This window comes from Equus asinus, chromosome 1 (assembly GCF_041296235.1).
Source record: "Equus asinus isolate D_3611 breed Donkey chromosome 1, EquAss-T2T_v2, whole genome shotgun sequence".
Lineage (NCBI taxonomy): Eukaryota > Metazoa > Chordata > Mammalia > Perissodactyla > Equidae > Equus > Equus asinus.
Window position 1 is genome coordinate 110,405,595 of NC_091790.1, and position 15,209 is coordinate 110,420,803.

Here is a 15,209-nt window from a genome sequence, read left to right on the forward strand (position 1 = left end):
TAGGGAGTAGAGGATGCCAGGCTCTTGAGGGGAACCAATTTAGCTGTTGTTCACTGCATTTGACTAAGTTTTCCGGCTGCCAAGAACTAGCAAGGAGCCGCTCCTTTCTCTGAATAGCAGTGAATTACATAGTATTCATTGTCTGTGGAAAGAAAGCCTGCCCGTTTGTATACAGAGACAGACTTTTTCCTGGCATTGTACTCAACGAAAAAGACCTTCTGTGGGTTCTGCCATTGTGTGGCATAGTGGATTGTGTTTCAGCTATGATTTCACAGAAGACAGAAGTTATTCAAGTGGAGTGTTCTTGTTTTGATGCCTCGTAAAGACCAAGAGCATAGAGTTAAATTCCTAGGAAGCCAGCATGTTGTGTGATGAATGTTGGTCCAGCTCCGTACTCTGTAGACTGGAGTCTGAGAATCCAGGAGGAAGGGAGGTTGCTCTGCCCGTTTGGCTGCCTCTCTGGTACTTAACTTCCTCATTTGGACTTTAATCCCTCTAACAGGAAGTTATCACAGTCTGCAATTCTGAGCTTCTGAACAGTTGATGAGACATTTATTTGTTCTGCTATGAGAGTTTGAGAACTAATCTTCCACACCTTGTTCCATAGGTGTGGGTTTCCACCTATAGAATCAGTGTTTTCCTTAGAAGGAGGAGTGTAGCTCTTTAGCATTTGTATGAGTAGTGTTCAGGACCCCAAAGGTCTGTGCCATCTCATATGGACAAGGAAAAGTTTGGAAAGGTGAAAAGAAGATGTTTTTCATCCTCCCTTTTAATCTGCATTTCTTGGTTCGGAAGTTAAGTTGTTTGAAGAAGAGATGTGGACAGTTGTCTTGTTTTGCTGCTCAGGCCAAGGTGTTTGGTTGGTCTGTGGGAAGTGTTCTCCTGAGCACATGGCCTCCGCCTGCTGCACTGAAAACCCATTTGCCTCACTGGCTCTCCAGCCTGTGGGTCAGGAGGTGGGACCAGTGCTCTCCTCCCTTTACCAGCTCTGCACGTCAGCACAGTGGACACCCCAGACCGAAACATGGGCCACGAAAGAAGGATTCCACAGTCAGGGCTGATTCTAGATAGCGTTCACTGACCTCAAAACATCTTAGAGCATTAAAGTCAGCCTCACTAAGGCATTTTGGAGATGGTGAAGTTCTCTTCTCTCCCTCGGTCTCTCTCCCTCTCATCCCTAACTTTGGTAAGTGACTTATGCCTCTAGTCAGTATGACATGTGACAGATGCCTTACTCTGAATTTTGTAGTATAGACTATAACAGTTTGTTTAAGATAACTGACATGAATGCATTCCAGGAGTGCATGGAATCGACTGGGAATGTCTAGGATAAGAACTGTGCCTTCCCTTTTTTCCCCTCTGTGGATGTAGTAGATTACTCTTTCCCCTGGAACTGGTTGAGTTTAAGTACCAACAGGATGTGGTTTTTTTTTTTTTCCCATTTTTTTTGAGGAAGATTAGCCCTGAGCTAACTTCTGCCAGTCCTCCTCTTTTTGCTGAGGAAGACTGGCCCTGAACCAACATCCGTGCCCATCTTCCTCTACTTTATATGTGGGACACCTACCACAGCATGGCATGCCAAGTGGTGCCGTGTCCACACCCGGGATCCGAACTGGCAAACCCCGGGCAGCCGAAGGGAATGTGTGAACTTAACCGCTGCACCACCGGGCCGGCCCCCAATGGGATGTTTTATCACTCTGAGTACTTCAGCATGTTGTGCCTACGATCCAGTACATTCTCCTGTGTAACCACAGTACAGCCATCAAGATAAGGAAGTTAATGTTCGTGACCGACCAGATCGCGTCCTAACTCCTCATCCTTTACAAGACTCTCCCCGTTGACAGCCTGTGCAGCCTCGGCCGTGTGAGCAGGAAGGGCGTTGTTGACAGTTCCTCCCCGCCTCGGCGCTCTCTGGGGAGTGGGGTCTCCCTCCTCACAGCCGGCTTCTTCCTGCCCGTCTTGCTTTTCGCTCTCCCACCAAACCCAGGGAGATTGTGGACTTTGGGGTCTCAGAGACCTGGTTCAAACCCTGGCCTCCCAGCTCTGGATCCCTGGACGACGTTCTTTGCCTCTAGGCTTTGCTTTCCTCGTCTCTCTCTATAGTATGATATATAATAACATCTGACACCTACAGTTTTGTGAGGGATAAAATGAGACAAATGGATGAAGTGTGCAGTGTGGTCCCCGAAACATAGAAGATTCTTAAGAAATAGGAATTTTGTTTCCTTCTGTCTGTGTTCCAGCCTTCTCCCAGGTGTTTCCCTCTGTGCTCTATGCTGCACCTGTGCTTGCTGGTCCTCCTAGTGGTCTGACCGCCTCACCGGGGGGCTTGTTTTCCCTGGCCTCTGGAGAGAGCAGTCAGTGTTGCATCCTTCTCTTCCTGTCTTATCTCGATGTCACGTCTGGTCGCTTGTCTGGGGCAGGAACTGTGGCAACTGGCCTTGCAGTTTATAGAGACTCCTGCATCCAAGCCCAGGGGATAACAGGGTCAGGCACGGGGCAGCCGTAGACAAACACTGCCGGGAGGCTCTTGTGCAATGTGTGCTCGCGCGGGAGCTCGAGCCCGAGGCCTCCTGGGGGAGACTTCAGTGTGCTGTGGGTTTGTGGGGTGTGACCTTTGTACCACCTGTGTCAGAGTCGCCAGGGGTGCCTGGCAAACATTCCTGGGCTGCACCATCCATCCTGAGCTGGAAGCCCTGGAAGCAGACCGGGACTCAGAATATCTAACAAGTTCACCAGGTGATGTTTCTGCACGTGGAAGCTGAAGTTGCTCGTCCAAGGCGTGCGTCATCCCCCTAAACTTCAAAGCTGTGACCAGGGAGGCGACCCTTCTCTTCACTTCACGCTGTGCCACTGTTTCCTGTGTGAGGGAATTACTGCTTTGAAGAGCTGTAGGTTCCAGGATTTTTCCAGAACCCTCAGTGTGTGTTAACTGCAAGGACCAGTAAACGGTGGCAGGAGGAACATTGCTTTGTCACGTCGTGCCGCCTGCACTGACTGACTCCCCATAGACCCAGTTTTGTGGCTCTCTGAAATCATTCTTAGATAAGTTGGCGCCTTGTACAGTTTCATCACTTGTGTTATTTCTGGAAACATCGATTTCAACACAGTTGTGGTCTTAACTTGGTATGAAAGAGTGTGTTGTTTCCTCAAAAAGGCCTTCTTTGAACCCCTAATCGTGTCTTACTTAGGCCCCTCCCTCTGTTGCCTTACAATAGTGTCCAGCGCAGCCCCCGCGCCCTCGCACTCGTCATGGTGTGTAATTACACATTTGTGCTTGTGCTCGTTCATGCCCTCCTCCTCCCAGCCTGAGAGTCCCTGTGGTCCAGGGCTGTGCATTCTGTTAATAACCCCGCTGCGTTTGCACTGCCCGCGCTGCAGTGCGATGGGTGCTTTTGGTTGGATGAAGGAGTTGCCCCCAGCGTTAAGCTACAGCTAAGGGATAGACAGCGCCGATGTTACCTGTGTGTCTGAGAGGGCTTGTCGGGGTGAGGAGGTTGACATTCCATGAAGGACACACAAATCAGAATACAGGTCCTTTGTTTCTGCCTTAAATCTTCTTAAAATTGTTCATTATTCTCCAGAGTTCCTATGTATTAAGCATGTTTGAGGGGCATACAGTTTGTTTCTTTAGAAACTTGGGGATATCTTCTTCAAAACATAGGGTAAGCAGTATAAATATTCACACACTAGAAAAATGTCAGATGACCTTCTTATACACAGATTGCCTTTCCATCTATGAGAAGTTTGGACTGGCTGAATTTTAATAAGTTTCAGAATTTAATGGTCGTGGTGATAAGGTCTCCCTGGCCTTGTCTCTCTCCACAGTCTGACTTATGAGTATTTCATAGCTTCAGTTTTTTTAAAAGAAAGAAAGCAATACATCTTACACAAGGTTGCCTTAGAAACAGTGTCATGCAGCTCAAATGTTTTATAGAAATGTAAGTTTTAGTTTTTGTTCTTTTTGATATGAAAGAGATGACGTTTATTCGTTCACAATTCTTTTCCTTAGATCCACTAATGCTGGACACGTACTTAATTCACCACGGTTGCGTGTGTTTTTAAAATTAGTTGGTTTAATTGGCTTACTTGAAGCCTGAACAAGAGACTGCTTATCTGTGTGGACAAGGTAATAGGTGCTCTTGAATTTATTACATTTCTTCCATGGAGGCTGAGGAGGTTCTAGCACCTGATGGACCTGTTGGAGCTGAGAATTGCTGCTGACGAGGGTATTGATCACTCAGCTCTAGTTAGCGTGACAATTGAATTCTTTGAGGCTTTGCTCTGTGTAGTGTTGTTGTACACAGGGAATATGAAAGTCAGCGAGAAACAGCCCCCCCTCTCGGTGTTCCTGGCCTCCTGACGTGGGCACGTCGGTCCCAGTGCTGGAGCCTTGGCCTGTCTTCCTTCCTTGCTCCATCCCAGCACCCAGGCAGGGCAGTCTGTGGCCTGCTGAATGTTGGCTGAATGAACAGACTAGATTAAGAAACTACTCAAGGACGTTTTTCACCTTTATTGTGTGGTTAACTGTAAGAGGGGAAAAAGGAAGATTTGTGAGGGCTTAAAAGGAGTGAGATTGTGGGGCTGGCCCCGTGGCCGAGTGGTTAGGTTTGTGCGCTTCGCTGCAGGCGGCCCACTGTTTCGTTGGTTCGAATCCTGGGCGCGGACATGGCACTGCTCATTGGGCCGTGCTGAGGTGGCGTCCCACATGCCACAACTGGAGGGACCCACAGCAAAGAATATGCAGCTATGTACCAGGGGGCTTTGGGGAGAAAAAGGAAAAAAATTTAAAAAATCTTTAAAAAAAAAAAAAAGCAGTGAGATTGTATGAGAATGTACAGGAGGCCTGGACAGCTACAAGGGGCTGGACTTTGTTGCTGAGGGTGGCGCTTTTCTGCTCAGGCCTGGAGGCTGGAAGGGGTCTCTGAAAAGCCCTCTAGGTGCCGTTGTGTTCCTGACAAATGGGCGAGCTGCAAGCCGTCGGTGGAAGAGTGGGTTGAAGGATAGCTTGGGAGCATCATTGTAGATGACAAATGTGAGGATGAGAAATTTGTACATGAAGTAAGTTAAAACATCACTTAGTAGTATATATCAAAAAAAGTGAACTTGAAGGAAAACAGCATAATTTGTGTGTGTGTGTGTAGATTTCTTTGGATTTTCTGCATACACAATTATTTATCATTTAACTGCAGATAATTTTCTTTTTCCTTAACATTCTTTATGCATTTCATTTTTCTTGCTTCATTGCTCCGTGCACGAGATTGAATAGAAATGGTAAGAGTGCACATCCTTGTCTTGTTTCTGATCTTACAGTAAATGTGTAGATTTTTTTTAAGGTATCTCTTGATGGATCATAGATTTAAATGTAAACGAAAAGTATAAAACTTACAAAAAGAAAAAAGTAGGAGAATGTTTTCACAACCTTGGAGTAGGGAAAGACTTTTTAGAGTATACAAGAAGTGTTAACTATAAAATAAAATTAATAAATTGGATTTTGTCAAAATTAAAAACCTGTGCTGATTAAAAGACGGTTTTAAAAATGAAAAGACTAGCTTCAGACTAGGAGAAAATATTTGCAGTACATAAAGCTGAGTGAGAACATCAGGAAACTTTGTGAGGTTTTGGAGAAGTGTTTTTATTGATTCAGGCGTGTACGTTTCTCAAATTTCAGGGAATTGTGTACATAGATGTTTGGCTTCATTGTACATAAATTTTGCCTCCATTTAAAAAATGTTGCAGTTATATCTGGATTGTAGAATTTCTATTTTTGTGGGGGTTTTTTTTCCTTACCTCTCAGTCTTGTTTTTCTTTGTTTTCTATATAGGACATATTTTTTTTGTAAATAGAAAAAAAGAAATGTTTAAGGGAAAAACTCAGCAGTGAGGAGCCATTGTAGATTTTGAACAAGGAAGTGCTGTATCTGAGAAAGATTAGTTTGTGAATCTTGAACCATTGGAGGCATCTCGGAGGTAGCATCTTTATCATTGGACAGATGACTGGGCAATGATAAAAAATTCCAAGTCGTGAACCCTGGGGTAACTGGAAGAAGAGTAGTGCTTTTTTTTTTTAGGGGACTCTGGACTTTGAAACTGTTTGTCATTTCTTCTTTGTTTTAGATACTGTTTGACTGTTAAAGCTCAAAGCCGCATGCGCAGCCTGCCTCTAACAAGTGAACAGAATTTATGTGTGGCATTCTGTGTCCTGACTTCACTGTGACATTATTCTGTTTTATTTTTTCTGGGCTATTTTTTCTTTGCCCCAATTTCCTTCTAATTTTACATCTTGTATTGTGGTTTTATAAATTGCATCGATTCCTCGTTGGAAAGAAGTGGCTTTGACACTATTGACAGGAACAGTGAAATCACAGTTGGTCTGGGGAAATTTTGATGCTTGACTTCACTCATTTGAGTTTAAAGAAACGGGTGAAGATATTAAAAAGGCAGCCAGAAGTATGAATCTGGGGCTCAGAAGAGAGGGCAAGCAAATGGTGTAGTACAGAATTTAACGTTTCCAAAGAGAGTTCTGGCCTTTGCCCTGAGCTCTGGGGTGGTCATTTCTAAGCCCTTGGAATGTCCTGCCGGATAAGTCTCTTTGTTTACCTGGGAACCTTGGGCCACACGAGATAGTTTAAGAGTGTGATTTGTGGTAGGGACTTTTGGAGGATGTGGAGATGGAGGTCAGCCATGTTGCCTGTCAACCATGTTTACATAATGGAGCCCTAATAAAAACTCTGGACTCTAAGGCTCGGGGGAGCTTCTCTGGTTGGCAGTAGTCTCTGTGCATTGTCACGTGTCATTACCCAGAGAGAGTGACACTGTCCCTAACTCCTCTGGGAGAGGACAGCTGGATGCTCTGTATTGGAGACCTTCCTGGATTCTGCCCCATGCGTCTCTCCCCTTGACTGATTTTAACCTGTAGCCCTGACGCTGTAATGAACTGTAACCATGAGTGCAGCAGCCTTCAGTGAGTTCTGTGAGTTCTCCTCCAAAATTGTTAATTCTTGAAACTGGGCATGGTGTTCGGAACCTCCAAACTTGCAGTTGGTGTCAGCAGCGAGGGTGATCTTTGGGCCTCCTCAACTCTGCAGTTCCATCAGGGCTGGGGGGTCAGGGGTGGGGGTCTTGTGGACTGTTCCCAAACCTTACACAAGTATTTGGTAGGAAAACATCGCATAAGGGCTGTTAAGTGAATAAAAAAGATGCAGAGAGGCTGTTCAGGAACAAGTGTTTGAGAAATTGAATGGAATACAAGAGGCGAGAGAACAAGTTGAGAGAAGCGGATGCGGCAGTCTGGGAGGTAGGAGAGCACCGAAGATGCGTGTTCAACTTGCCGGGGAGCAGACTGAGGAACTGAGAAGACGGCAGCTCTGTGATTCTGAATGAAAGATTCCTTAACATATTCCATTGTGTAGCCTAAATTTTCCATTTGTTGGATGTGGATGGGGTCTGTCTTACAATCATCCTAAATGTCACTGGTGCTGTCCTCACCTGTCAGCCTCCTGCATAGTCTGCCCTTTTGGATCTGGACGTCCTCAGAGGAGGGCGCCGCAGGATCTGGGCCAGAATCGCCATGTGATGTCTGTCATGATCTTCCGTCCAGCCCCTCACTCCTGTGGATGCTGCCAGTGCCCACAGTGAGAATGCTCTTGTCCAGGCCGCTGGGGCTGTCCTGTTGTCAGTGCCAGCGCAGGATTGTGGCATAGGAGTAGTGAGAGACAGCAGCCCAAATGCCTCCTGGGTCTCCACTTTGTCCCCTGGCGTCTGCGCAGCACTGCCTGCACCATTGCACTGAGCAGTGCGCCCTTCACGGAAACGGTCCTCCACCCATCCCACAGCCCTTCTCTCCACGGCCTGCACCGTGGGTCCCTGGAGTCTGGTTTTAGAGTCCACAGTCAGTGTGATGGCTTGCTTTCACTCCTCTGTCCCATCCTCTCCTCATCCCCCTTTATAGGCTCACTGGAGCGTGAAATTCCTTCCCTTCCTTCTCTCTGCCCCAAACTGAAACATTCTTGCAAACTATTTCTTGCACGCTGGCTCCTTGGGACCGTCCACCAGCTCCCTTGGCAGGCCCAGGTGAGTTTGATTCTGATTTGGGATCTAAGGTAGGATTCGAAAAGCATTCACAAACAGAACTTGGTAATGGGACAAGTTTTGGAGTACTTTATTTTCTCTTTTTTTAAAGTTTCTCTTTACTGAGCTATGATTGACATGTGACGTTGTGTAAATTTAAGGTGTACGTTGTGTAAGTTAGGGTGCTGATTTGATACATTTACGCGTCGTGGTATGGTTACCCCTGAGCCTCAGCTGACATCTCCATCATGTCACGTAGTTGTCATCTCTTCTTTGTGCTGGGAACAGGTAAGCAACTTTGGAGTTTACAGTACAGTGTTGTCTGTATTTTCTCTTTTACTTCCCGCTTGAGGCTAGTGTTAAAAAAGACTGTGTTCTTAGAGGTCCCTATCTAGATTTCTCTCCTTCATATCCCTGATATTCTGGACTGGGTAGAATCATGATGAATTTTGTATCTCTCTATATTGGATCCTGTTTCATCCTGAAATTGAAAAGATTGGAATGAAATAAGTTTCCGATTTTATTGGAGGTTTTTTGGTTTCTATTTTATGTTGACTATGAAGGAGTAATTGGAAACTTGCTATTTTTTTCCTCATACAGTTTTTTAATTGATAACATAAAATTCACCCATTTAAAGGGTACAATTCAGTGGTTTTCAGTATCTTCACAGAATTGTGCAACTATTCCCGCTGTCTAATTCCAGAGCATTTTCATCACCCCGAGAAAGAAGCACATGTTCATTAGCAGTCAGTCCCTATCCCTGCTCCTCCCTGTCCCTGGCAACTGCAAATCTCCTTTCTGTCTCTATGCATTTGCTTATTCTGGACGTTTCATATAAATAGAACCGTACCATATGTAGCCTTTTGTGGCTGGCTTCTTTTACTTGGCATATTTTTCGGTTTTGTCCATGTTGTAGCATGCCTCAGTACTTTTACCTTTTATGCTGAGTGGTATTCTCTGTCCGAGATCTATCACATTTTGTTTAGCCAGTCATCAGTTGATGTGCATTTGGGTTGTTTCCACTTTTTGGCTATTATATGCGGCTATCAACATTTGTATTTGAGTTTCAGGGCGGGGGGGTTGTTTGTTTTGTGAGGAAGATTGCCCCTGAGCTAACATCTGTTGCCGATCTTCCTCTTTTTGCTTGAGGAAGATTGTCACTGAGCTAACATCTGTGCCATCTTCCTCTATTTTTTATGTGGGACACTGCCACAGCATGGCTTGATGAGCAGTGCCAGGTCCGTACCCGGGATACCAACCTGTGAACACCAGGCCACTGAAGCAGAGTGCACAAACTTAACTACTGCGCTACCGGGCCAGCCCCTGTATGTGGGTTTTTGAGTGGGCATATGTTTTCATTTTTCTCGGGTATATACCTAGGAATGGAATTATTAGGTTGTATTGTAACTCCATGTTTAACATGGGGAATTGCCAGAATGTTTTTCCAAAGCAGCTACATCACTTTATATTCCCACCAGCAATATATGAGGATTACGATTTTTCCACATCCTTGCCAACACTTACTCTCTTTTTTATTTTGATCATCCCAGTGGGTTTGAAGTGGTCTGTCATTGTGGCTTTAATTTCCCAAATGACTGTTGATCACTTTTCACATGCTTATTGGTATTTACATATCTTCCTTGGAGTGATGTGTGCCCTTATTGCTGAGGCTGTGGTCCACGGTAACAGGTGTCCTTCTGTTTATGGGGACCCCTGAGACTTTCCTCCACTCTCAGTACCTGGGAAAGCTGCGCTTCTGCCCTCTCCTAAGCTGTGAGGAGCCTTTCAACTCAGCGACTGTGGCGGTGCCCCCAGTTTCTTGCTGGATTTTGATGTTAGGAGGTGCTGTGTGAATTGAGGTTCACACCCTCGCTTGTAAGTGACCTTACAGATGTATTCCTGTAGCTCTTTATTTAAACTTATATTGCAGAATATATGTTTACTTCTTATTTGCTAGTTTAAAAAGTTATGATAAAAATGATATAAGGTAATGTTAAAAACAAACAGAAGAGAGAACAAAAAATTGAAATTCTCACTTTTTACTTCTATTCCACAGTCCTCTTTCCCGAGGTGAATTGAAGGGGTTAAAAGTGTCATAGATAGCCACCCAGCTATATGCACATCCGTATGTGCGCAATGCCCTAAATGTGATCGACCTGTGTGAGCTCTTCCATATTATGCTCTTTTCTTTCAGTAATATTTATGGATATATTTCCATGAACCTAAATACAGTTCTGCATCTTTGTTTTCTGCGTAATATTCTATTCCATGTGTTTACTTTAATTAGCTTTGTATTGATTAGACAGGTTTGGGTTCTCAGTTTTCACTCTTAGGAGCAGTGTTACTGGGAGCTCCTTGTATGTTCATCGTACAGTTTGTCCTGAGCGTGATGTGAAGGTTGGATTAGTTAGTTTGAAGCACTGCACATGTGCATTTTAAAACATGTTGCCAATTGCCCTCAAGAAAGATTATACTGATTTAGACACTTACCAGACATACATGAGTGTGGTGCCATGTAGTCCTGCTTACCGTGTCTTCACGTGGTATCACCAGTAATCTCTTTGTTTTAATTTTACTCATTTGGTTATTAGTACAACTAGCTGTTTGTTTGTTTTTTGGTGTTTTTTTTTAAGATTTTATTTTTTTCCTTTTTCTCCCCAAAGCCCCCCAGTACATAGTTGTATATTCTTTGTTGTGGGTCCTTTTAGTTGTGGTATGTGGGACGCTGCCTCAGCATGGTTTGATGAGCAGTGTCTGTGCCATGTCCATGTCCGCGCCCAGGATTCGAACCAACGAAACACTGGGCCACCTGCAGCGGAGCACGCGAACTTAACCACTTGGCCATGGGGCCAGCCCCTGTTTGGTTATTTAAAATTAATTGTGTTCTTCATTTTTTTTTAACCACTGGGTTGTTTTTTAAATTTTTGCTGAGGAAGATTGGCCCAGGGCTAACATCTGTTGCCAATCTTCCTCTTTTTTTGCTTGAGGAAGATTAGCCCTGAACTAACATCTGTGCCGGTCTTCCTCTATTTTGTATGTAGGTCACCACCACAGTGTGGCCCCCAGTGAGTGGTGTAGGTCCATCCCCAGGATCTGAACCTGTGAACCCAGGCTACCGAAGTGGAGTGTGTGGAATTTTAGCCACTTCGCCACAGGGCTGGGCCTGACCACTGGGTTTTTAAAACTTACTTTTATTCTTTTTGTGTCATATGATGTTGTATTTGATTTTTTAAAAAAAGTTTTGTTTCTGTGCTAATTTCTTCATCATATCTTGGTTATACTTTATTCTCCTTTGTCCTTTATATGCTAATTAAAATCATTTTACTTACCTTTACCTTTTACTGATCCTGATAGTAGCCTACTCAGCTCTGTTTTCCAGACCACCTGTATTCACTGTGAGCCTTTAAAACCTGAATATCTCGTCAGACTCCCAGACCAAAACTCTTCCCTAGGAACTCATAATTTTCCTATGTTAGTAACACACGGAGATGCTGCTGTTCTCTCCAAGATTGTTTGGTCTGAGGCATAAAAGGAGAGTTTTCAGGAAGGAAGCAGTATTCAGTTAAGCCGGAGTTTGAGAAGGATGAAAGCTAAGGAAGGGCCAGTGCGTGGGGATGGTCCCCAGTGACCCATCAACCAGGGCCAGCATGGGACATGCAGATGTCAGGGTGTCCTGGAGAGAGCGTGAGAGGTTCTTTAGTGACATGAGAGAAGCTTGCAGCTTGTGGGGAGTGGGGTCAGATATGGACAAGGAAAGTCAATTTTATGACAGGGTGGCCTGAGCATATTTCCAGGCAGAAGAGAAGAATCTGAGGAGAGGTTGAAGGACAGCGGGAAAGGAGTGAACGAGCGATTTCTGGAGATAGTAGGCTAGTCTTGGAAAGACTGAGGGCACGTCTTTCTTGCGGGACAGTGAAGGTTTTGCATGGCTGTTGTGGCGAGCAGAGTAAGGACTGTTCTGGTTGTTACTGTTGCATAATGAATTATCTCCAAACTTAGCAGCCTTAAGCCAGCCTTTTATTTTGCTTATGATTTTGTGGATCAGGAATTTAGAGAGAGCAAAGTTGGGGTGGTTTGCCTTTGCTTCGTGATATCTGGGGCCTCAGTTGAGACACCTCTCAGGCGTATAGTGACTTCACGGCTGTGGGCTAGAGTTCTCTGAAAGCTCACTTGCTCGCCTGTCTGCCCCTGGGCTGGAAGGGTTGGCAGACGAGGCCTGCCAGCTGGAGAGCTTCCATGTGGCTTGGCTTCCTCACAGCATGGCGGCCTCAGAGTACTCAGACTTCTTGCCTGATGACTCAGAGTTGACTCAGAGTTCCAGAATCGAATGTCCGCCTTACAAAATGGAAGCTGCGTTGCCTTTTACCGCCTCGCCTCAGAGATGACACGGTCACTTCTGCTACATTCCATTGGTTAGAAACACATCAGAAGCCCGTCAGATCCCCAAGGAGAGGTAGAGTCCATTCTTGATGGTAGAACTGGAGGATTCTAGAAGAGCAGGTGTTGTGGGAGCTGCTGTTGCAGCCTTCTTTAGAGAACACAGTCTGTCAGAATAATGTGGCAAGCAATTAATAAAAGGACGTTGCAGACTCCCAAGTATGTTTAGTTATATTTATTTTTTGGTATAATCATTTAGCCGCTTTTCCTAAGATATAAATTCATCTGGTGCTCTTTTCGTCTGGCTTGAATTATCAGCCTCAGTCCTAAAGTCCACTGACTGTGTGTAAATTGCTGTGTTGGGTACCAAACAGAGGAGGGTGCACGAGTCAGTGCATGAGTTAGACTTTCTGATGGTGATTAAACTGGAAAGCATTCATTACTCTTGAATTGTACACCTGGGTGGGGCCTTAGAATGAGGCTCAAAAGTCAGTTCTGTTTCCCTAGGTGTATATTAAAGATGTTTTGCTTACTGCGTTTGTAGTCTCTTGTCTCTAACGCCTATGTTCTTTTCCCATTTTGTTGAGTTTCTTTAGAGTCATTGAGAATTTGGATCACTCACCGTGTTTTGTTCCTCATTTTTTACACAAGGTGTGATGTACACCTGGGAGCCTGCCCGTGGTGGTGTGGTTGAGTCAGACCTCGCTCTGCCGGGATGCAGCCAAAGAGCCTCATGATCGGTCGGAGCCAAAAAGAACAATGGATCTTAATCTTTCAGTTATATTTTGATGTCTCACTGTGTATAATTATGGCCTTTGGTCTTAAATAGCCAGGAAACTGCTTTCAGAGTTTGTTTTAAAAGTTTTTTAGTTACTAAAAGAGTGTTTTTTTAGTTGTCAAAGAAATCTCAATATTTCTCGAGTCTTCTGATTTCTCAACTCTGCTTTTACCCAACCAAGACTTTCTCATTCCAAGATCAGTTGTTTCCCCAGTTTGTAATTCAGTATATTGTACCTTTAGTTATCCAGAACATAATTAAGAACTGAGGACTGAGCCCCAAGTCTCTGAGTACACGTGAACGATGGCCAAGTTGCTGCACCAAAGCCCGTGTTTACCATGCAGAGAACCCCCTCTTAGAACCCACGGGACCGGCTGCTAAAGCTGATTCTTTAAAAAGATAAACAGAATTGAGGCCGGCCCTTAGATGCATCTATCAAAGATACACAGAAGAGGGGCCGGCCCCGTGGCCAAGTGGTTAAGTTCGCATGCTCCACTTCAGTGGCCCAGGGTTTTGCGGGTTTGGATCCTGGGCACAGACATGGCACCTCTCATCAGGCCATGCTGAGGTGGCGTCCCACATGCCACAACTAGAAGGACCCACAACTAAAATATATACAACTATGTACCGGGGGGATTTGGGGAGAAAAAGCAGAAAAAGAAGATTGGCAACAGTTGTTAGCTCAGGTGCCAATCTTTAAAAAAAAAAAAAAAGACACTCAGAAGAGACAAATGGCTGTGTCTGGCACTATGTATTTAAGAAACAATAGAAAGTGTTGGTAATAGATCCAAAATGTGTTCGTTAACTCTTTAGTTGTGAATGCTGAGCTTTGTAGGGCATTTGTATGGTCAAAATACTTTCAGTGAAATTGAACACTGAGTTGTATGTGTATGTGTGGGAAAGAAAGCTTGTGACCCAAATTACAGTAAATCTCTAAACTGGGTCTCTTGGAAACAGCCATTAGCCGTTTATGATCTGATGTTAACTTTTATGCATTTTAAGGACTCCTACCTACCCCCCAAGGTGCTTTTAAAATGCTGTGTTCTGACGTATTCTCACTGGACTGAGAAACGACCCAGGAGTGTTCTAGACTGTAGAACATGGAGATGAGAGTTTCGAAGTCGGGCTTGCCCCAGGGTGTGACTTGCATGTCCACTGTGGGCTCTGCCATAAAAGTGGAAGTGTCACCATCAGTATATTTTAGAAGAGTTTTGCTGTAGCTACAAAATTATAGCACTAAAATAACAAGAAATTTAGATTATTGATCATAAAAGCAAAAGAAATCCTTATTTGTATTTGATTTTTGTCCAGAATCGGATTGCAACTTTGTGAACCTATGGAGCTATTAGTGTAGTTTAACCTCTTAAATGTATGTGGATTCCGTGATTGCTGCGTTTAGGATCTTATAAATATGATCTCAGCTCGATAGCCTTCCTACCGGTCTGCCTTTAGTACTAAACATTTTCATTTTGCAGTGTAACAAAAATAGGATTTTCTCACTATACATTTCTCTTAGCAGTGTTTCTATATGATATTACTTGGGTTACATTTAGATTATTAGTTCGCTTTTTTCCCATCTGAGCGTAAGAGAAATAGGGAAATCTTCTAAGGATATACTGTGTTGTTAAATTTTTTTCACAGTTAACCAAGAAAGTCTAAACTTGCACTCTCAAGGCCCTTCACCGTCTGATCCCAATGTACTTTGCTTGTTTTCTTTCCTAGCGTCAAACAGAACTATTTATTTTACCATAAACGTGCCTTCTTGCTGTTGTAATTTTCTTCATGCTCTCTTTTCTTCCTTCTGGGCCTTCCTCTGTTTTTCTGTTAGAGTATAATACTAACTCAGAGCTTAATTTTAGCCCACATCTTAAACTGGTAAAGCCTTTCCCACTTCTCCCTCACATCGTACCGGGGAACAGAAGAAACCGCCCTCCCATCCACCTGTGTCTCTCTCGTCCCGTGTTCTCTTGCTGTCTCTCTCGTGT

The 15,209-nt window shown here is 44.3% G+C and overlaps 1 protein-coding gene across 16 annotated transcripts in view; it reads left to right on the forward strand.

Moving 5' to 3' along the window:
* The window catches only part of SRPK2 (SRSF protein kinase 2), a 222,277-nt gene that overhangs the window by 150,955 nt on the left and 56,113 nt on the right, over positions 1 to 15,209 (forward strand). The gene's annotated exons all lie outside the window — the stretch shown is intronic.